We start from the raw sequence: 23,718 nt of genomic DNA on the forward strand, positions 1-23,718 counted from the left end.
TCACCTCTGATGGGTTGTGTCTGCTACCTGCCCAGGTGTCCTGCAGCTTGCGCGGGCCTCTGTGTTCCTGCCTGGGAGGCGGCCCTGCCCAGGACTTATGCGGCCACCCAGGCGGCTCTCCTGCCTAGCCACGGACTCTCTCTGAACCCCAGGATTACCTAGCACACCCCGTCTCTTTTGCATGACCTGGTCTCCCCATCTGGTTCTATCCTTTGGTTATTCCTGTCCTGCCCCTAGTACTTCAGTGCCTGCATCCTGCACTTGGGTCCAGCCTCCTGTTCCCTTGTGACAATACATTTAAGAATATTTCTTGATTGTATTACAAGTAAGAACTGTACAGTTCCATTAACACTGTTTAAAAGGAGAATTGGCTTCAGACAATCAATAAATATTCTTTCATAAGATTGGTTTACTTGGGGTAACCGGAACAAATGAAAATTACTTAACAAATCAACTTTCCTTTAATTGGCATTGGAGTAAAGATGATCACTAGTTATTCTCAAGAGCTGTGAACATCCTGGGGCAACCTGTGAGTTCATTATGGGAAACACTAAAAGGCACAGGAGAAAATTGGATCATTACGAAGATGGTGGATAGAACTTCTGCCTTGGGTAAAACTGTAAATTCACAGTCAATAGTGGACAAACTTTGAAAATCGTTTATTACCTTAAATATCAAATCAAGCTTGTTTGTGTTTTCTTCAACCCATAGTTCACCATGTTTCTGAATACAATTTAAATCTGCCAGAGCACCACAGTTCATTAATAAAGCTAGAACCCAACAAAATTGACCTTGATCCTTCCATTATGACATATTCTATCATTTACCATCACCTTGCACATTTGATACCCCCCCAAAACCTTTAAAATAATAATGTTCCAAGTCTAAACTCTTTCAAATCATTTTTGATTTCAGTGACTTTGCATATTTGGATTGCCCAAAATAGCTACTTCGAGCTGAGATTTCATAGGCTAAACACACGTCAGTGATACCTCTACCCGGAGCTGAAAAGGAAGAGGAAGCTTGTCTGCCCTGTGGTTTCATGACAGATTCTACACTTACAGTGCAGAGCCTGGGAAACTCAGTCTATGGTGTGTCACCGTGCTCGGAGTTTCTAAGCTCAGTCTCTGTGGACTCCTTCATCAGTATCTTCCCAAAAGGTAGGCAACATCACTGCAATCTCACTTCAAGTAAAGGAGAGGTTTATATGTGGTCAAATAACTGAACTCAGTGTTAATGCATTTATACTGTTTGACACTTCACTCTTTCAATCAGTTCCACTGTTGTAGTCTGTCTCACTGTTGATTAAATAAGGGCATTCAGACATTATTTATTTGTAATAAACTCTTCTAGGTCTTCCAGCTGCATACAAGTATTTGATTATAACTGTCATTTCAGTGTCATCTTCATCAGGGATGATCCCTGGGCATGTCTAGTTTGGTGGCATTTATACCCCTGTAGTCATCCTTCCTGATTGTTCAGTCCTCATCAAATCAGGTTTTGCTCTGTCACTTTGTTTACAATTGAATTCCAGTTCTCCCTTATGCAAGACCTTTGCCCTTGTTAAAATTTTTTTACTCTAGTTTTATTTCAATGGCTTCCATAACTTGGCAGTCCCAAAAGCCATTGGCGTGGCACAATAATTTTGTGCCGTCAAATCCAATCCTATGGCCATTGCGAATGCAATGTTCTGCTACTGCTAATTTCTCTGGGTAACCCAAACTGCTACATCTCCTGCGCTCCTTGTTGTGGGTTTCCATAGTGCATCCTTTCTGTCTGATATAAATTGCTTCTCATTCCCAGGGAATCCTGTAAACGCCAGCCAACCTGAGCCTTAGATCATCTTTGACCTGCATAAAATGTTCTTTGATCTTTCTTATAGGTTTGTGGATGGTGTTAATCTGATATTTCTTCCGGATCCTGGTGATCCTTTCAGAAACTATAGGAATACAGGGAAGAATGACAGTGGAGTTGAGTTACTCCTCATTGTTAGGTGTAAGGGTGTATTCAAAAAAGGTCCACGATACCCTTATCAAACCTTGACCTTCCAATTTTTGAGGAGCACCCGGTACAGTCTCTATGATCATATCAACAAATGCTTGAACATCAACACTGTCCCTGTGACCAATTTTTGTTGTTGGATCCATAACTCTGGAAAGTGTGTCAGCCAAGTACATGAATCTTCCAGATGTGTATGACATATTGAATACATACCTTTGCAATTTGATCATCATTTGCTGAGTTCGCAAAAGACAATCACTTAAAGGTTTGCGAAACAATACAATCAGAAGCTTTTGATCAGATTGAGTATGAATTTTCCCATGTAGTTGACCATGCCCATGAACCCATTGCAATCTTGGCATGTTCTCAATAGCAGAAACCTTCAATGGATCACGACACACACCCTCATTGCTGATGATGTCACCCACAAAGGTAAGTTCAGTTACTCTTAGCTGACATTTGTCTTTATTCAACTTCAGGTTTGCCTTTCATGTTGCCCCAAAGACTTGTCTGAGTCTGCAGTCATGCTATTGTTTAGATGATCCCCGAACAATAATATCATCCACAGAACTATCCACACCCTCAATGTGCTCATATATCATGTGAATCGTTTTTTTTGGTATACTTCAGGAGCTGATGCAATTCCAAACGGAAGCTGAAGAAAACATTATCTGGCAAAAGGAGTGTTAAAGGTACACAACTTTGAACTCGGTTCATCTTATTGAAGTTGCCAGAAACCAGAGGATGAATCTAATTTACTAAACTACTTTGCATTAGGAAACTGTGACATAATTTCTTCATGAGTAGGCAATTTGAAATGCTCTCTTTTAATGCCTCATTGCAAGTCTCTTGGATCTAAGCAAATGCTCAGTTTTTCATTTTTCTTATCAACAATGACAAGTGAATTGACCCATTCATTTGGTTCATCAATTTTTTTAATGATTCCTAGCCATTCCATTCTGTCAAGCTCTGTTTTGAGTTGATGATGTAATGCAAAAGGCACTTTCCTACATGGATGGCAGTATGTTGTCAAGTTTAATCGTGTGCTCTCCTGGAAGAAAACCAAGTCCTTTGAACAAGACCTCATACTCTTCCATCAAGTCACTGTATTCTGCCTCTGTCACTTTGCAGGAGTAAAACTCCTTTCATCAAATTCTGTCTCTCAAAGGCAGATAAACCCAATATTGACTGTACATTCACAAATGAAAGCGTGTGCACAATATTTTTGTGTGATACTTTTGCCACACGTTTCTTTAACTGGAATGTCTGCACCTGAATACCCAGTCGCTTTTATAATTGTTTGATGTAACTTTGGTCTTGGCTTTAATGCATTAAACTCAGATTCTGCAAAAACATTTACTTGTGCTCCAGTATCCAGTTTAAAAAGAAGATTGTTTTGGTTCACTTGCAATGGAGTAGTCCAGACATTCTTACTTTGCTTGTTTTCACAAAGCACATCTATATAAAACTCCTCAAGTTCATTTTCAAGAACTGCATTTACGTGTTTTATTTTTTTTGTGCTTCTGCAACAGCATGAAAAATGTTTACTCTTTCTGCAGTCATTGTACATTTTCCTTTATTTTTGACACTGTTTTGGACAATGCTGCCGCCCACAGCGATTACATTGTTTTTTTTCTCTCAGATGACATCTTGCTCTCTTTTTGTTGTCGTTTTATTATTTTTTCTAATAGGTTTGCACTTCATAATGTGTCTACATTGCAGCTCTCAATGAAAAGTACATTAGCCTGTGGTGTCACGGCTTCTGAAGCTATACAGAGCATCAAATCTTTCTCCAAGTCTGTCTTGTTCTCTTAAGAATCTTTCTCTTAGACCATTATCCAGAATGCCCAAACAATTCTGTCTTTAGTGAGAGAATCTGTCAGTCTGTCAGTTCTCCAAAATTGCATGTTTTACCCCGGAGTCTCAACTTAGTAGCATTTTGATCAATAGTTTCACCAGCTCTCTGCGTACATGTAAAAAATCGATGCCGCTTGTACGTCACATTATGCTTCAGTATACAAAATGCTTCAAATTTGACCATTATCGATTTTAACTTCAAATTACCTCCATTTAAAAAAAAGATTATATAACTCAATTGCGTCACATATTACGTGGAGTAGAAGCACAGCTTTTGTTTTTTCCGGTTTTCGATCTGCATTGATTGCCGATAAATATATATAACCATATAACAATTACAGCATGGAAACAGGCCATCTTGGCCCTTCTAATCCATGCCGAAAGCTTACTCTCACCTAGTCCCACCAACCTGCACTCAGCCCATAATCCTCCATTCCTTTCCTATCCATATACCTATCCAATTTTACCTTAAATGACAATATTGAACCTGCATCTACCACTTCTACTGGAAGTTCGTTACCCACAGCTATTACTCTATAAGTAAGGAAATTCCCCCTCGTGTTATCCCTAAACTTTAGCCCCCTAACTCTCAACTCATGTCCTCCTGTTTGAATCTCCCCTACTTTCAATGGAGAAACCCTATTCACATCAACTCTATCTATCCCCTTCATAATTTTAAATACATCTATCAAGCCCCCCTCAACCTTCTATGCTCCAAAGAATAAAAACTTAACTTGTTCAAGCTTTCTCTGTAACTTAGGTGTTGAAACCCAGGTAACATTTTAGTAAATCTCCTCTCTACTCTCTCTATTTTGTTGACATCTTTCCTATAATTCGGTGACCAGAACTGTATACAATACTCCAAATTCAGACTCACCAATGCCTTGTACAATTTTAACATTACATCCCAACTCCTATACTCAAAGCTCTGATTTATAAAGGCCAGCATACCAAAAGCTTTCTTCACCACCCTATCCACATGAGATTCATGTTGACAGTTTCTAATCAGACCCTGTCTATCCAGATAATTATATATACCACCTCTAAGAATACTTTCCATTAATTTACCCACCACTGACATCAAACTTACAGGCCTAATTGCCAGGTCTACTCTTAGAACCCTTTTAACACAATGGAACAACATGAGAAATAAGTCAATCCTCCAGCACCATCCCCGTTTCTATTGACATTTGAAAGATTTCTGTCAGAGCCCCTGCTATTTCTACACTAACCTCCCTCAAGGTCATCGGGAATATCCTGTCAGGATCTGGAGATTTATCCACATTTATATTCCTTAAAAGTGCCAGTACATCCTCCTCTTTAATCATCATAGTTTCCATAACTTCCCTACTTGTTTTCCTTAGCTTACACAATTCAATATCCTTCTCCTTAGTGAATACTGAAAAAAAGAAATTGTTCAAAATCTCCCCCATCTCTCTTGGGTCCACACATAGCTGTCCACCCTGATTCTCTAAGGGACCATTTTTATCCCTCACTATCATTTTGCTATTAATATAATTGTAGAAACCCTTTGGATTTATTTTCACCTTACTTGCCAAAGAAACCTCATATCTTTTAGCTTTTCTAATTTATTTCTTAAGATTCTTTTTACATTCTTTATATTCGAGCACATTATTTACTCCATGCTACCTCTATTTATTGTAGATATATCTCTCTTTTTTCTAAACCTAGTTTCCAATAACCCTTGAAAATTACGGCTCTCTCAAACTTTTAATCTTTCCTTTCAACCTAACAGGAAGATAAAGAGTATGTACTCTCAAAATTTCTCCTTTAAATGACCTCCATTTTTCTATTACATCCTTCCCATAAAACAAATTGTCCCAATCTACTCCTTCTAAATCCTTTTGCATCTCCTCAAAGTTCGCCTTTTTCCAATCAAAAATCTCAACCCTGGGTCCAGTCCTATCCTTCTCCATAATTATATTGAAACTAATAGCATTGTGATCACTGGACCAGAAGTGCTCCCCAACAGATACCTCCGTCACCTGACCTATCTCATTCCCTAACAGGAGATCCAACACTGCCCCTTTTCTAGTTGGTATCTCTATGTATTGTTGCAAAAAAAAACTATCCTGCACGCATTTTAAAAACTCCAAACCAACCTGCCCTTTCATGGTATTGGCTTCCCAGTCTATGTGTGGAAAATTAAAATCTCCCACAATCACAATCCTGTGCTTACTACAAATATCTGCTATCTCCTTACAAATTTGCTCCTCCAATTCTTGCTCCCCATTTGGTGGTCTATAATACACCCCTATAAGTGTTACTACACCTTTCCCATTCCTCAATTCCACACAAATAGCTTCGCTAGATGAGCCCTCTAATCTATCCTGCCAAAGCACCACTGTAATATTTTCTCTGACAAGCAATGCAACACCTCCCCCTCTTGTTCCCTCCGATTCTATCACACCTGAAGCAACGAAATCCAGGAGTATTTAGTTGCCAATCACACCACTCCTACAACCATGTTTCACTACTAGCTACATGATGATATTTCCAGGTATATGTCCGTGCTCTAAGCTCATCCACCTTTCTTACAATGCTTCAAGCATTAAAATTAATGCATTTAAGAAATTCTCCACCTCTCCCTCTCTGTTTATCTCTAACGGTGTAAACAACTTTACTATATTTTTTTCTTTCTCCCATACATGTATTCCTACATTCTGGCTTCCCCCGCCCCCTTGTCTCTAATTTAAATCCACTGGAGACTCTCTAGTAAACAAACTTGCAAGAATATTTGTCCCTCTCCAGTTCAGATGTAAACTGTCCCACCGGAACAGTTCCCACCTTCCCTGGAAAACTGCCCAATTATCTATAAATCTGAACCCTCACTCCTGTGCCATGTCTTCAGCCATTTGTTGATCTGCACTATCTTACTATTTCTAAACCCGCCTGCACGTGGCACTGGTAGCAATCCTGAGACTGCTATCCTGGAGGTCCTGTCCTTTAACTTGGCGTCTAGCTCCCTAAATTCACCGTTCAGGACCTCCTCACTCTTCCTATCCATGTCATTGGCCCCTACATGGACCACGACATCCGGCTGTTCACCCTCCCTCTTGAGAATACTGAGAACTTAATCCAAGATATCACAGAACCTGGCACCAGGGAGGCAACAGACCATCCGGGATTCTTGATCTCTTCTGATCTCTTCCACAGAACCTTCTATTTGTCCCCCTAACTATCAAATCCCCTATCACTACTGCTCTCCTCTTTTCCCTCCTTCCCTTCTGAGCTGAGGGTCCAGACTCAGTGCCAGAGATGCAACCACTGCAATTTGTCCCTGGTAGGTCGTCCCCACCAACAGTATCCAAAACGGTATACTTATTATTGATGGGAACGGCCACAGGGGTGCTCTGCTCATTCTGTCTAATCCCCTTCCCTCTCCTGACAGTCACCCAGCTACCTGTCTCCTGACTCTTAGGGGTGACTATCTCCCTGTAACTTCTGTTTATTTCTGCCACTGCGCCTCCCGAATGATCCGAAGTTCATCCAGCTCCAGCTCCAGTTCCCTAACATGGTTTGTCAGGAGCTGCAGTGGATGCACCTTTTGCAAGTGTAGTCCTCAGGGACAACTGTGATCGTCCTGATTTCCCACATACTGTAAACAGAGAACTCAACTGCCCTAAATGCTGCCTTCATTACCTACACATAAAATAATTAAATTAATGAAAGGAACTTACCCAGCCTTACTTCACTTGGAGTGAAGCTCGGCCTTAGACTCTGCTTGCTTTTTAAATTCTCCGGCTGCCTCATGGGCCGACTTTCACGCGCTTGCGCAGTCATGCCACATTCAAACCTCACCTCTGCCTGTTCTCGCAGAAACCTGTTGAGCCAAAGCTGTCACATTCTGCCACAGTCCACTCCAATGATGGCCGCTGTATATGGTGGACTTTTTAAAAAAATCTTTAGCACGCTATGTCATGCGCCTGCGCAGTTTAGCCACTTTTCTAACAACTTCTCTCCGAGATGGTTTTACTTATTCCCTCTCTGCCTCTTATTTTGATTTAAAGATTGTTGAAAAATTCCTCTCCTTTTTAAACATTTGGCACGCTACATCACGTGCCTGCACAGTCTAGCCTCTTTTTCCTGATCAGTTTAAAAAAAACAGCTTCTCTCCAAGATGCCTTTACTTCTTCCCTCTCTGCCTCTTGCTTTGGTTTAAAAGTACAATTCAAAATGTTGCTTAAATTTTCTCCATTTCTTAGCTATGTTGAAGTGTCGATGGAGGCTCCAAACCTTCCATTTGTACAACTGTTAGCAAACACCAAAACAGTTTGTGTCATGGTCCCATCTGGCAATTCCCCATTACTTCTTTAATTTGGCCCTAAACACCTTGCCTGATTTCCAATCATTCCCAGTTCAGCAAATTGCACACACCTGCTTCCCATCAGCAACTGCAGGATAAAAACTCTGGAATCACAATAAGGAACTGCTAGTTCATTGGCCAACTCTTGTATGAGTAACCTTGTTTCATGGTTACTTAGAACTGTCAGTTCTAAGTTCTGCATCGTCTCCTGGATTCTCCACATGAACCTTGTCTCTGTATAAAGACTCTCTGGGATACTGGCTCTCCATTCGCAGTGGTGCTAACACCTAATGAGTCTGCAGCAGCGCATGTGTCCTGCATCTGGGTTCATCCCCAGCTACATCCATGCGACAGTTTGAACTCTTTTTTCCACAAAATTATCCTTGATTCTCTCGTGTTAGGAAATGTATTATTCTTCCTTCTTTCTTTTCAATAGTTTTTATTAATTTCTTACATAAAAGAATATTGGGTACAGTAAGATATATAGTATATAAGATATATAATATATAACGATGACAATATAATGAAATCACAGATGAAGTGTAATTACACCATATCCATATAGATTAAATTTAAAAATTGAAAAGAAACAATTTTTTACAAAAAAAATTTAAACCCACTACCAGAAAAAAACAGCTGTTTGGTTAAAAGAAAAGAAAAAGGGAAAAATCCTTACTTATAGTAGAACATATTATTAGCCAACATCTGTGCTTAATAGCAAATCAAAGTTTTTGTAGGTAATTCAAAAAAGGTCCCGCAATGTTAAAACATCTTGTCTAGGTTCAGAAATTGAACAGCAAATCTTCTCTAACTTTAAGCAAGGCATAACATCATGAAATCAGTGAGTATGAGTAGGTGGAGCAGCATCCTTCCACTTAAGCAACAATGCTCTCCTGGCTATAAGAGAAATAAAGGGCAAAATATGCAAATCATGTGTCTCCAAAGTACTATCATTTTCTCCAACTATACTACATATGGCAGTCAAAGGATTAGGTTTAAGATTTACTTTAAAAAGCACCGAAAAAGTTTGAAATACTCCCTTCTAATATTTTTCAAGATTTGGACAAGTCCAGAACATTTGGATTAGTGAAGCTTGTCCATTATTACATCTATCACAATCGGAAGATATATCCGAATGAAAACGCGATACCTTATCTTTAGACATATGGGCTCTATGAACCTCTATGAATTGTAGGAGGGAATGACGGGCACATAACAATAAAGGATTAACCAATTTAAATTTTGATTCCAAGTGTCCTCAGAAATTGAAATCTGTAAATCTTGTTCCCAAAGATTTTAAATTTTATCTAAAGGAATAGTTCTCATTCCCAACAACATACCATAAATATTAGATATAGTGGCATTATAGAAGGGTTTGAAATTGAAAATCATATCAAGTAAATTTTTATCTGGACATTTAGAAAATGTATGTACTTGAGAACGCAAAAAGTCTCTAATTTGTAAATATTGAAAAACATGAGTTCTAGGTTGACTATACTTAACTGACAGTTGTTCAAATGATGAGAGACTATCTCCAACAAACATTCATGAAAACATTTAATACCTAATCTATTCCACTCTTCATAAATTACACCAGCCATAGAAGGTTTAAAAAAAAGTTAGAAAAAATGGGATGGAAAGTGAAAAACTCAATAAACCAAAATATTTTCTAAATTGTACCCAAATCCTCAAAGTGTGTTTAACTACAAAATTATCAGTTAAATTACTTAAAGATAAAGGAATTGAGGATCTGTGAAGAGAAATGATAGAAAATTTATTAACAGTTTCTAAAGAAACTCAGACCAGACAGTCCTCTCAATTAATAAAATATAACCAAAACCTAAGAATTCGTACATTGACTGCCCAGTAATAAAACCAAAAATTGGGTAATGCTAAAGCTCCATTCATTTTAGCTTTTTGAAGATGAACTTTATTTAATTGAGAAATTTTAGTATTCCATATAAAAGAAAATATAATAGAATCCAAAGAATCAGAAAAGGATTTATGAATAAAAACAGGTATGGCCTGAAATAAATATAACAATTTAGGCAAAATATTCTTTTTAATAGAATTGATTCAGCCAATCAATGATAAAGAGAGTGGTGACCATCTTGATAGTATCTTCTCAACATAACTCAGAAGTGTAAAAATATTTTCTTTAGAAAGGAATTTGTAATTCCTAGTGATTGTTATGCCCAAATAAGTAAAATGATTTCTTACAAATTTAAAAAGAAGGTTAGTATTAATACCAAATCATTCAAAGGAAAACGTTCATTCTTATGAAAGTTAAGTTTATATACTGAAAATTGACTAAAGCTAGAGAATAAATAAAGTAAAGAAGGTAAAGAAGACTCCACATTAGAAATGTAGAGCAAAAGGTCATCAGCATAAAGTGAAACTTTGTGGGTGATACCCCTCCTTAAAATACCAGTGACATCATTAGATTCCTGGAAAACAATAGCTAAACCTAAAAGCAAAGGACTCAAAGGACAACCTTGATTATTCCACGATGAAGTTTAACTACTTTAGAGTACTGAGAGTTAGTAAGAACCTGAGCAGAGGAAGATAAATAAAGTAATTTAATCCATTGAATAAAATTGGGCCTAAAGTTAAATTTTTGTAAAGATTTAAATAGATAATTACATTCAACCCAATCAAAGGCTTTATCAGCATCTAAGGATATCACACATTCCAAAATCTCTTTAGAAGGACAATAAATAACATGCAGTAAATGACAAATATTAAAGTGGAAAAATCGCATTTTGATAAACCAGTCCGATTATCAGAGATAATAGATGGCAAAATATTTTGAATCCTATGAGCCAAAAGTTTAGATAAAATTTTAGTATCACCATTAAGTTAAAAAAAATAGGTCTATAAGAAGAGCATTCAATTGGGTCCTTATTCTTCTTATGAATAGGCGAAATAGAGGCTTCATAAAAAGATTGTGGCAACTTACCTAATTTTTAAAAGTCAGAAAGGACTGAATATAAATGAGGTATAAGCATAGAGGAAATATCCTTATAAAACTCTCCAGAACATTCATCAGGACCTGGAGTCTTCCCTGAGTGCATAGAGTGAACAACCTCGGCAATTTCCTCATAAGAAATAGGTTGATCCAACTATTTTCAAATATCATCAGAAAGTGTCGGAATGTTTAATCGATCCAACACATTATTTATTAGAGTGTTATCGTTAGGAGGATCAGAACTATAAAGTTTAGAGTAAAATTCTCTAAAAGCATTGTTTATTTCTAAATGATCAGATGCTTTATCACCATTAGCTTTACAAATTTCTTTAATTTGATGTTTAACTGTAAAGGTCTTTAATTGGTTAGCTAACAGTTTGCCCGTTCTTTTCTTCATGAACATAAGACTGACTTTTATCTTTAAAAATTTGGATTTCAATTGGATAAGTTAAAAGCAGATCGTATTTAGTTTTAATTTCAACACACCTTTTATATAAAACAGGACCTGGAGCCAAAGCATATTTTTGGTCTAATTGTTTCAACTGATTGGCTAATTCAATTCTCTCCTTATTATCTTTTCTCCTAACGCTTGGAGTAAAGGAGATACTTTGACCTCTAATATAAGCCTTAAAAGCATCCCATTAAATATGATGGGAAGTCTCTTCTAGCAGAATCTCTTCAAAAAAAAAAGAATAATTTACCTCTGAAAATTTTTTTTTAAATCTTTATCTCATAACAAAGTTGGATTAAAATGCCAGAATCTGTTTATTTGGGAGACACCTGGAAGATTTAAAGATAAAGACACAGGAGCATGATCTGAAACAGCAATTTCTTTATATTCATAGGACCAAACCAATGGAATCAATTGGCTATCAACAACAAAAAAAAATCAATCTTGGAATACGAATGATGAACATGAGAAAAAAATGAGTACCCTTTATCTGTTGGATGCCAAAAAGGTCAAATATCTACAATATCACATTTCATTAGAAAAGATTGGATAAAGGAGGCAGATCTACTACAAATCAATCATTTAGAAGAAGAACGGTCTAAAACAGGACCAAAACAGCAGTTGAAGTATCCTCCCAAAACCAAAGAATATAAATATATGTCTGGCAAAAGCAAAAAAAAAATTCAAAAAACCCTGGATCATCTATATTTGGGACATACAAATTAGCAAAAATCATTAATTTATTATCTAATTTCCCTGACACTATAACAAAAGGTCCATTTGCATCAGACACTACAATATGTTGAACTAACAAAACTGAATTGTCTATAAAAATCAAAACTCCTCTTGCGTTCACCTGAATGGAGGAATGGAAAGATACACCTTTCCAACAGCTGAAAGGACATAAATTATCACATTTTCAAATGTGTTTCTTGTAAAAAAAAATAACTGAGACTTTCAAATTCTTAATATAATTAAATATCCCAATACGTTTCACAGGATGATTTAATCCTTTCACATTAAAACTGAGTAAATTGATTGCATGATCCATTTTAACTATTACTTAAAAGAGAGGTTAGATTAAAAACAGCAGGAATATATATTAAATCCAAAGAATGAGCTTTAAGTTAAAGTAACCAAGCAACAAATGAAGCTAAGAGAACTAAGCAGCTGATAGAAAAAGAGAAAACCACTTCCACCCCCCTCCCAAAGAGAGACAGTCGACCAAATTTACAGGAGGGTCTTTTCTTTTTTAGCAGCTTTAACACGACTCATCAAAAAGCAATATCACATTTAAAAGTAAGTTTTCAAAACAAGCTGGAAGTAGTAAATTAAAAAGAGTAGGAGCACCTATAAAAGTGCTGCTTCTTTATCAACAGCCAGCAGTAGTCTCATTATTCTTCTAGACTGACTTCTGACACCATGTTGTGTTCTTTATATTCATACGTACCGTGGGTTACTAATAAAGAACCACTTTCTGTTTAAACTAAAACTTTTGTTTAACAACAGCCACAATGTTTTTACAATACCATGTTTCTCAATCTTTCTATCATCCCTGTGCATGCTCAGAACTCTCTCTAATAACTTTCTTACGTGTCATATCACCTCAAAGATGTCAGACAAAGTCAGGAATCAAAAGGTTGAGTATGGTGTGACTAATGTCCTGAGATGTGTATATTTCAATGCCAGAAGTATTGCAGGAAAGGCAGATGAGTTCAGGGCATGAGCAACACTTGGGAGTTATAATTTTGTAGCCATTATTGATACTTGGCCGCAGGAGGGTCCGGACTGGCAGCTCAATATTCTTCAGTTCCAATGTTTTAGGCATGACAGTGTGGGAGGGATTAAAGAAGAAGTGGTGACATCACTAGTCTAGGAAAAAGTCCGTCAGTGGTCAGTCAGGACAGATTGGAGAACTTGTCTAATGAGTCAAAACATGTGAAACTGAGCACTAAGAAAGCTATGACCATGTTAAGAGGCTATTTACAGACCATCCAAAAGTATGAAGACTTTAGAGGAACAAATTTGTAAGGAGATCTCAGACTGCTGCAAGAACCATAAGGTTGTTATAGTCAGTGATTTTAACTTTCCACTATTTAACTGGGATTCCCCTATTTTAAAAGAACTGCGTAGGATAGAGTTTATCAAATGTCTTCAGGAAAGTGTTCTGAATTAGTATGTAGAATTCCTAATGATCCTTAATCAGAAAGGACCTGGCAAGTATGGATTGAAACGTGCTGTTGTCCGGCAGAAGTGTACTTGATAAGTGGGAGGCCTTCGAATGTGAAATCTTGTGAGTACAAAGCTTGTATGTGTCTGTTAGAATAAAAGTTGAAGATAACAGGTGTAAGAACCTTGGCTTTCAAGAGATTTTCACCTCTGTTTAAGAAAAAATAAAAGGTACTTTGCAGGTAGGAACAAATGAGGTGACTATGGAACATTAAGAAATGCAAGAGAACACTAAAGAAGGATATCAGGAGGGCTAAAAGAAACAGATGAGATTGACTTTGCAGACAATGTGAAGGAGAATCAGAAAGGATTTTACAAATATGTTAAAAGCAAAAAGATTGCAAGGGACAAAACTAGTCCTCTGGAAGCTCAGAATCCATGCATGGAACCAAATGAGATGGGGGAGATCTTATATGCATTTTTTGCATTTGCATTTACTCAGGAGATAGAGTATGTAGAAGGTAAAATTGTATAATCTTCATGGACTCTATAGAGATTTCAGAGGAGAAAGTGTTTGCTGTCTTCAGGCAGATTAAGGTGATATATCGACATGGCCAGATGAGGCATTTCATTGGACACTGCAGGAGGCAAGTGCAGAGATTTTCGTGCCCCTAGCAGAGATATTTAAATCATCCCTAGTGGCAAGTGAGGTGCCAAGCACTGAAGGTAGCCAATGATGTTATACAGCTTCAGAAGGGCTCTAAAATGAAACAGAGGAAATTATAGGCCAGTGAGCCTGACATCAGTCATGGGAAAGATGCTGGAAGGTTTTCTAATGGACCGGATATATGAATATTTGAATAGATGTGTGATGATTAAGAATAGTCAGCATGGCTTAGTGTGTGGTAGGTCATGTCAAACCAATCTTTTAGAGATTTTTGAGGTAGTAACAAGGAAAAGTGATAAAGATAAGGCAGTGGATGTTGACTACTTGGACTTTAGCAAGGCATTTGACAAGATCCTATTTGGGAGGGTGGTCAAGAAGGCTCAGTCACTCCGCATTCAAGATGAAGTTGTATAACAGAGACAAAATATGAACCATGTGAATCATGGCATTTCACTCTCCTCTCACTAAAATAGTCATGTCCTCATGACTTCGAAATAATTCGTCATCCTGTTATTAATAGCACTGCTTTCAAAGGAATTTTGTGATGCCAGAACCTCCAATCCATTTATAAAGGGTAGTGACATATCTCACTAGGGAAATACCCTAGCACTCTGTTCCCCAGTGCTACATAGCTCAGCCTATCTGGGGGTCTTCTGATTCTATGAGACCACCTTACCCTGTCATCTACTGTCAGGTTCCGACACTCCGTGGGATAATGCTGGTCTATCTGGTGAGGCCTCCCCGGGTCTATCACTCATGCCCTCCTGCAACTTGGATCCCTCTGCCACTTGGCTGAGCCTCCCTTCATCCCTTTCACGGTCCTGCTGAAACCCAGCCTGTCCACAGATAGTGCCCCCGATTTCACCTGACTCAGCATAAGAAGGGTTGGGAATCTCTTCCTCAATCAATGGGGAGTTAGCAAAAGGCTGCACATACCACACCCCATTTCCTCATCCTCCGAATCAATATCCTATTCAGGGGTGGAGGCCAGTCTAATCTCCCCTACTGTTGGTTCTTCAGTCGCTCTGTGTCCCCACACAGTCCTCTTACTAGGTGTAGGCTCCAGGCAGCCTCTGGGTCAACATGAATCTCTTGTCCCAGTGGTTGAAGCTGGTTCCAATGGAGAATCTTGACAGTCCCATTCCCATCCTCTGGTTTCACCCAGAAAACTGGCACATTTGACATCTTACTCTCAGCTACATAGGGCATAGCCACCCAGCAGTCAGCCAATTTATGCTTCCCAGGTAGCCCTAAATTCCTTATAAAGACTTGGTATCCTGGCATGAGTTGGGAGAACCTAACCTTTTGGTCATACATCCTCTTATTTCTTTGATTCTGCTTGGCAGCCACAAACTCAGCTAATTCATGAGCCCTTTTCGGCTCCCTTTTCAGCTCCCTTCTCATTTCAGACACATACGTCGGATAAGTCTTCGGTGGTAGGTCTTCCTCACCAGTCCTAAAACAAAAGTCGATGGGCAACCTCGCCTTGTGCCCAAACATCAGATGACATGGCGAGTGCCCAGAATCTTGTTTTTCATGTACAGTTGTAGCAGTGGACCAGACATCCAATATGTCAACTCCACTTGTTCTTGTTAATTTCCAAGGTTCCTAGAATGTCTCCCAAGGTTCAATTAAACCTCTCAGGCTGAGGATCATCCTGTGGATGATATGTAGCAGTCCTTGACTTCTCAACTCCAAGCACGCTCAGTACTCATGTATGAGCCTACTCTCAAAATCCATCCCTGATCACTATGTATCAACCTGGGCAGGCCATAATAAATGAAATACCTCCATAACACTTTGGCCACTGTGGATGCCCTCTAGCCCTTGGTAGGGAAAGCCTGCACGTATCTGGTGTAGTGGATTGTGATGACTAGAACATTTGCCACAATGCTGGCATCTGGCTCTATTGACCGGAAATCCATGCACACCAGGTCAAGGGGCCCCGCACTCTGCAAATGGGACAATGGAGTGGCCATTGAAGGCAATATCTTCCTCTGTATACAGTGAATACACCACTTGCACTGTTCTTCGAACTTCGGCTTCAACCATGGCCAGTAGAATAGATCTCTGAGCAATCCATAGGTCTTTTAAATCCCGAAATGGCCAGAATCATCATGAAGTGATTTCAATACAATCCTCTGATACTTCTCAGGCAGAACCAGCTGGGAACACTGTAGCCAGTCTGGAAGCAATGTGACCCAAACTAGGATCTGGTTCCACAACTCAAATCCAGGTCATTCTCTCAGTAATGGAGGCTCCACAGCATGTTTCATCTTCTCCACTTGGGCCATGTCTCCCTTTTCAAACGTTACTGATGCCTGGGTTATCCCGTTGAGTAGCTGCCACTTCAGCAGGACTCAATTCCGGTAACTGGTCTGTTTTGAGAACAAGTCAGGTCACAATAAGCTTGTGGAATGGCCTCATCAGAATCTGCCAATTGTAATTCTGCTCAATCCTGCCCTTGCCTCCCCTCTGCCTTCACCATGATGGAAATCTGGCACATGGCATTCACCCCTGGGGCAGAAACACTCTCCCACTCTTCGACCCTGTCCAGCCCTTCATGCGCACATCGAGACAAAGCATCAGCATCAATGTTCCTACTTCCTGGCTGGTACTCAGGCTGAAATCATAGACAGACACGGCCGCCAACCACCGACGGTCTGTGGCATCCAGTTTGGCCGAGGTCAGGATATAAGTTAGGGAATCATTATCTATCTTCACTTCAAACTTGACACCATAGAGGTAGACACTCAACTTATCCACCACAGCCAATTTCAATGCCAGGAACTCCAACTTATGCGAAGGATAATCTTTCTTAGAGGGTGATAGACTCTGGCTGACAAACACAACAGGTCTCAACCCTGTGCCCTGATCCTGATACAGAACACCCCCTAACTCTTCTCTGCTGGCATCTGTATGCAGTACATATGATAATCAGGGGTATGCAAAAGCCAGCACAGGTGCCTGTGTCATAAGCTGCTTCAGTGACAGAAAACCCTCTTTTTTTTTGAAAACTTTTTTTATTGCATTTTTACTTACAGAGTAAAGTATGAAAAAAATGTATATAACCCTTCCCCCCTCCCCTTAACCCCTCCCCCTGACTACCTTATAGAAATAAAAAGAGAAAGAAAGAGAAAAAAAAGAAAGAAAGAGTGCCTGGTTGTTGGAAGATCTCCACATGCTCCATGGAGTTCATAATAACTTTTATTTATATTTATTTATTTATTTATTTATTTATTTCCCCGAATAACCAATTGTTTCATTTTCAGAGCATCTATATATTTAGTCCTGTCTTTAGTAAATAAGGGCTCCAAATTTTCAGAAATGTTTCATATTTATCTCTTAAATTATAAGTAATTTTTTTCTAATGGAATACAGCCATAGATTTCTTTCTTCCAAGAGTCTATACTTAAATATGTATCTGATTTCCAAGTAACTGCAATAGCTTTTTTGGCTACTGCCAGTGCAATTTTTATGAATTCTTTCTGATATTTATTTAGTTTGAGTTTTGGTTTTATCCCTCAATATCACCTAATAAGAGTAATATTGGATTATGGGGAAATTGTGTTCCTGTAAATTGTTCCAGTAAAAGTCTTAAATTTGTCCAAAAAGGTTGAATTTTAGAACAAGACCATGTAGAATGTAAAAAAGTACCAGTTTCTTGGTTACATCGGAAACACTGATCCGATAAATTTGGATTTAATTTATTTATTTTTTGTGGTGTAATATATAATTAATGTACAAAATTATACTGCACTAATCTTAACCAAACATTTATTGTATTTGTCATACTTGACCAATTTGTAAGAGTCCATAGTTCTGAAAAATTTTTAAATATCTTCCTGCCGAATCAATTAATACATTTTGTATTTTAATTGGTAAATATTTATTAACCAAAATTGCAACTCCTCTCGCCTTTGAGTTAAATGAAGCTGCAATAACATTTCCAACCCAGTCTCTTTTTAATTTCTGATGTTCTATATCCGTTAAATGAGTTTCTTGTAAGAAAGCTATATCTATTTTCATTTTTTTAATATATGTTAAAATTCTTTTTCTTTTTATTGGTCCATTAAGCCCATTAACATTAAAACTTAAAAAAATCAATAAATTAGTCATTATTTTTAATTATGTTACTCAATCTATAATAATACCTAATCTTTCACTTTCATGGTATCCTGGGAAATCTCTTTAGAAGTCTCCATGTTGCTCTGTGTGTCCCCACCAATCATCCAGGCAAAAGAATAGAAGAAAAATAGAATATAAAGAAAAAAACAAAATACCCCCCTACTAATGTTGTGAAAGAAAAAAAACACAACATTGATAAAATTGGCCCCTTAGAGAATCAGAGTGGTCGGCTATGTGTGGAGCCGAGGGAGATGGGAGAGATTTTGAACGATTTCTTCTTCACTAAGAAGAAGGATATTGAATTGTGAAAGGTGTGGGAAACAAATAAGGAAGTTATGGAACCTATGACAATTAAAGAGGTGGAAGTACTGGCGCTTTTAAGAAATTTAAAAGTGGATAAATCTCCGGGTCCTGACAGGATATTCCCCAGGGCCTTGAGGGAAGTTTGTGTAGAGATAGCAGGAGCTCTGACGGAGAGCTTTAAGATGTCATTAGAAACGGGGATTGTGCCGGAGGATTGGCCTATTGCTCATGTGGTTCCATTGTTTAAAAAGGGTTCTAGAAGTAAGCCTAGCAATTATAGACCTGTCAGTTTGACATCAGTGGTGGGTAAATTAATGGAAAGTATTCTTAGAGATAGTATTAATAATTATCTGAATAGACAGGATCTGATTCGGAGTAGCCAGCATGGATTTGTGCATGGAAGGTCATGTTTGACAAACCTTATTGAATTTTTTGAAGAAGTTACGAGGAATGTTGACGAAGGTAAGGCAGTGGATGTAGTCTATATGGACTTCAGCAAAGCCTTTGACAAAGTTCCACATGGAATGTTAGTTAAGAAGGTTCAGTCATTAGGTATTAATGCTGGAGTAATAAAATGGATTCAACAGTGGCTAGATGGGAGATGCCAGAGAGTAGTGGTGGATAATTGTTTATCGGGATGGAGGCCGGTGACTAGCGGGGTGCCTCAGGGATCTGTTTTGGGCCCAATGTTGTTTGTAATATACGTAAATGATCTGGATGATGGGGTGGTAAATTGGATTAGTAAGTATGCCAATGATACTAAGGTAGGAGGTGTTGTGGATAATGAGGTGGGTTTTCAAAGCTTGCAGGGAGATTTATGCCAGTTAGAATAATGGGCTGAACATTGGCAGATGGAGTTTAATGCTGAGAAGTGTGAGGTTCTACATTTTGGCAGGAATAATCCAAATAGAACATACAGGGTAAATGGTAGGGCACTGAGGAATGCAGAGGAACAGAGAAATCTAGGAATAACAGTGCATAGTTCCCTGAAGGTGGAGTCTCATGTAGATAGGGTGGTGAAGAAGGCTTTTGGAACGCTGGCCTTTATAAATCAAAGCATTCAGTACAGAAGTTGGGATGTAATGTTAAAATTGTACAAGGCATTGGTAAGGCCAAATTTGGAATATTGCATGCAGTTCTGGTCACCGAATTATAGGAAAGATATCAATAAATTAGAGAGAGTGCAGAGACGATTTACTAGGATGTTACCTGGGTTTCAGCACTTAAGTTACAGAGAAAGGTTGAACAAGTTAGGTCTCTATTCATTGGAGCGTAGAAGGTTGAGGGGGGATTTGATCGAGGTATTTAAAATTTTGAGAGGGATAGATAGAGTTGACGTGAATAGGCTGTTTCCATTGAGAGTAGGGGAGATTCAAACGAGAGGACATGATTTGAGAGTTAGGGGGCAGAAGTTTAAGGGAAACACGAGGGGGTATTTCTTTACTCAGAGAGTGATAGCTGTGTGGAATGAGCTTCCTGTAGAAGTAGTAGAGGCCAGTTCAGTTGTGTCATTTAAGGTAAAATTGGATAGGTATATGGACAGAAAAGGAGTGGAGGGTTATGGGCTGAGTGCGGGTCAGTGGGATTAGGTGAGAGTAAGCGTTCGGCATGGACTAGGAGGGCCGAGATGGCCTGTTTCCGTGCTGTGATTGTTATATGGTTATATGGTTATATTACCCCCCTCTATTGTACGGGTCATGGCAATCGCCATGATTACACACGTGAATCCCGTAGTAACCAATTCAAAGCTCCCCAGCACCCCCGCAACATAAAAAGTATACATATAAAAAAAGGAAAAACATACTATTCTCAATTAATATTTCTAAAATTTTACTTTTCTCCCTTATATCATCCTTAAATGTCCATCAGTTCCATTCGTTATCTCTGTCTTCGTCTTTAACCATTACATTTAGATGTCTCTACGTTTAATTAGCGAATAAATGGAAGTTTTTGTGTGAACGCCTCTGCATCTCGATAATCGGGAAAAAATCTTTTTCCCTCCTCCAAAAAAATTATCAGTGTTGCTGGGTGACGCATTAAAAACTTATAACCTTTTTCCCATAAGACTTTCTTAGCTGGATTAAATTCTTTCTTTCTCTTCAAAAGGTTATAACTTATATCAGGATAAAAAAGAACTGGTTTCTCTGCTATCATCAATGGACCTTTTCTTCTTTTGGCACCTTTGGCAGCCGCCCTCAAAATCTTTTCTTTATCCTGGTATCTTAAACATCTTATCAAAATTGATCGCGGATTTTGATCATCCTGTGATCTTGGCCTTAAGGCTCTGTGCACCCTTTCAATCTCAATTGAAGTTTCTTCTCCCATTTCCAATTTTTCAGGGATCCATTTTTTGAAAAAAATTTATTGGGTCTTTTCCTTCGGTATCTTCTTTAAGTCCAACAATTTTAATATTGTTGCGTCTACTAAAATTTTCAAGCTTATCAATTTTTTCCACGAGTTGTTTTCTTTCTGATGTCCAGGCATTATTATCATCTTCCATATTCTTCATTCTTCCTTCCATATCTTCCATTTTGACTTCCAAATCTGTAATTTTCTTTTCCATTTTTTCCTGTTTCTTTGTCATTTTATCAAACATAGCCACCATATTTATTATTTTTTTCTTTAATTACTTTTAATGCATTTAATTTATGCATTATTTGCCTCAAAGTCTTTTTTGTATTTTCAGAGGAACTTTCATCTCCATCTTCGTCTGATTTTTCCAGAGAGTCCGACTCTCTCTGAGATTCACTTTCACTGTCGGTTTCAGTCGCTGCTGGGTTTTGTAGTTCTGGTTGCTCTCGTTTGCGCATGCTCGTTCCTTTACGCTTGCGCAGTTCTCGTTGATCTTTTCCTTTAGAAATGGCTGATGCTGCCGCAGTCTCCTGTTCTGTTTCACCGGTGATGTGTTGTACCTGAGTCGGCGGTTCCTCAGTAGAAGTGGGCCTTGATTCTGTTCCAACTTGAGCTGTCTTCACGATAGTAGTTTTCTTCATCCTCTGTTTATGAGGCATAGCTTAAAACAATCCGGAGTAGTTTATAAGTAACCTTAAAAAAGTATTGATCAACTTTTCTTCACTTAAACATTAATTTATTTACTTTTTTACGGGAGGGCAGGGTTCCAGCGTCTCGATCCTACGTCATCACGTGACGTCCCCCCAGAAAACCCTCTTGACATTTTGCATCCCACCTCGGTCCAGAAGGCTCCGAAAGGCTAAGATACTCTTTACCCTCCTCTCTTTCTTCCCCAAGGGAGGGTAACCACATAGTTGCTGATTTAAGGGTGACTCACTTTTGTATAGGCCTTCATGAACCTTTGATATTATCCGGAGAACCCAAGAAACGAGCACAAAGCACTTACAGTCTGGGGCCTTGGCCATGTGGTCACTGCCACTATCTTAGACAGATCCGTAACTACTCCCCCGTGAGACTATGTGCCCAACATAGCTAACAGATGTTTTGCAGAACTGGCACTCATCTAGGGAAAAGTTAAAACCCTTCAGCCTTCAGTAGCCTTGCTTCATGTCCCTCCAAGGTGGACCCAAAGACTATGAGGTCATCCAGATACAGCAATACCTCAAGCAGGTTCATGTCCCCCACTGTTTTCTCAATGAAATGCTGGATGGTTGCAGCAGCTCCTGATATGTCCTTGGGCATCCTTTCAAACTGGAAGAATCCTAGTGGACATATAAATGCAGTTTTCTCTTTGTTGGTCTCACTCTTGGTTGATCTGGTAATATCCACTCCTCAGGTCCAGCACACTGAACCACCTCGCACCACTCAGACAGGTCAATGGGTCTTCGATTTTCAGGACTGTATACTAGTTGGAGACGGTATGCCTGTTCAAAGTACACATACTCTGCACACATCTGTCCCTTCTCACTTTTTTTTCCTGGCCACTGCTATTGGGGATGCAGAGGGGCTTCTGGACTCAGTGATGATCCCAGCTTCCTTCAGCTTACATAACTGCTGCTGAACATCTTCCACCTCTGCAGGGGCCAGTCACCATGACCTTTCTCTGAACGGGGTGTCCTCGGTCATCCGGATGGTGTGGTGAGTGCTTTTGGAACAACCCACATCACACTCGTTAGTTGAAAAGACACATTCCAGTTTCAACATCTTTTCTATCAACCTCCTTCTCTAACTCACAGGTACTGGGAAGTCCCCAAAGTTGAATGAATCAGCTGTCAACGTTACCTTGTTCAAACAGAGTTTGTCCCTGGGTTGCCTGACAGGGACACCAGACATTACTGTCACTGGGAAAAAGATGCCCCGGGGCATCCGCCACTTGAAGGTGACCTCCCTCTTCGTAGTGTTCTTGATGGTCACTGCCGTCCTGTTCACCTGTACAACCAAGAGCTTCTGCAGTTCAGGCCTCACCAGTACCCAGCGGGCACGCCCGACTCCTCTTCATGGTTTTCCGGAGTATTCACTAAGAGGGCCTTGGCATAAGGCATTCCGGGAAATTTGGGGTTTCCCATCACCCTTTCTACTTCCCCAGGCTGTAACACACTGGGTTTTGACTGCATGAACCACACAGATCCTCATCTAAATTCATTACATGGCCCAAGACAGCCATTCACACAGCTCGAAGCACCGGGTGAATGGACAATGATCTCAGAAAGCTCTCTCCAGCTCTATCATTGCAGGCTCCCATGAGTCTCCTCACAATGAGAGTATCTGTCCCCACAAGAATTGAAACTCCACCCTTCTCAAGGGGGTCCGGACAAACCAGCACTGATGTATCAAGGACCTCAGCCACTCCCACATCTGCATCCGAAAACTCCAGCTTCAATAGCCAGCATATGGATCATCACCTGCACTAGGACCCCAGATCTCTAGTGCTCTGA

At 39.1% G+C, this 23,718-nt stretch overlaps 1 protein-coding gene across 1 annotated transcript in view; it reads left to right on the plus strand.

Annotated features, from left to right (window-relative positions):
• The first annotated feature begins 1,086 nt into the window (after positions 1-1,086).
• Positions 1,087-23,718, plus strand: part of LOC132405174 (uncharacterized) — a 57,877-nt gene continuing 35,245 nt past the window's right edge. The window contains exon 1 of the mRNA XM_059989872.1: positions 1,087-1,160. The gene's annotated coding sequence lies outside the window, so the exon portion shown is untranslated. The remainder of the gene's footprint in view (positions 1,161-23,718) is intronic.

Source organism: Hypanus sabinus, chromosome 15, assembly GCF_030144855.1.
Source record: "Hypanus sabinus isolate sHypSab1 chromosome 15, sHypSab1.hap1, whole genome shotgun sequence".
Classification (NCBI taxonomy): Eukaryota; Metazoa; Chordata; class Chondrichthyes; order Myliobatiformes; family Dasyatidae; genus Hypanus; species Hypanus sabinus.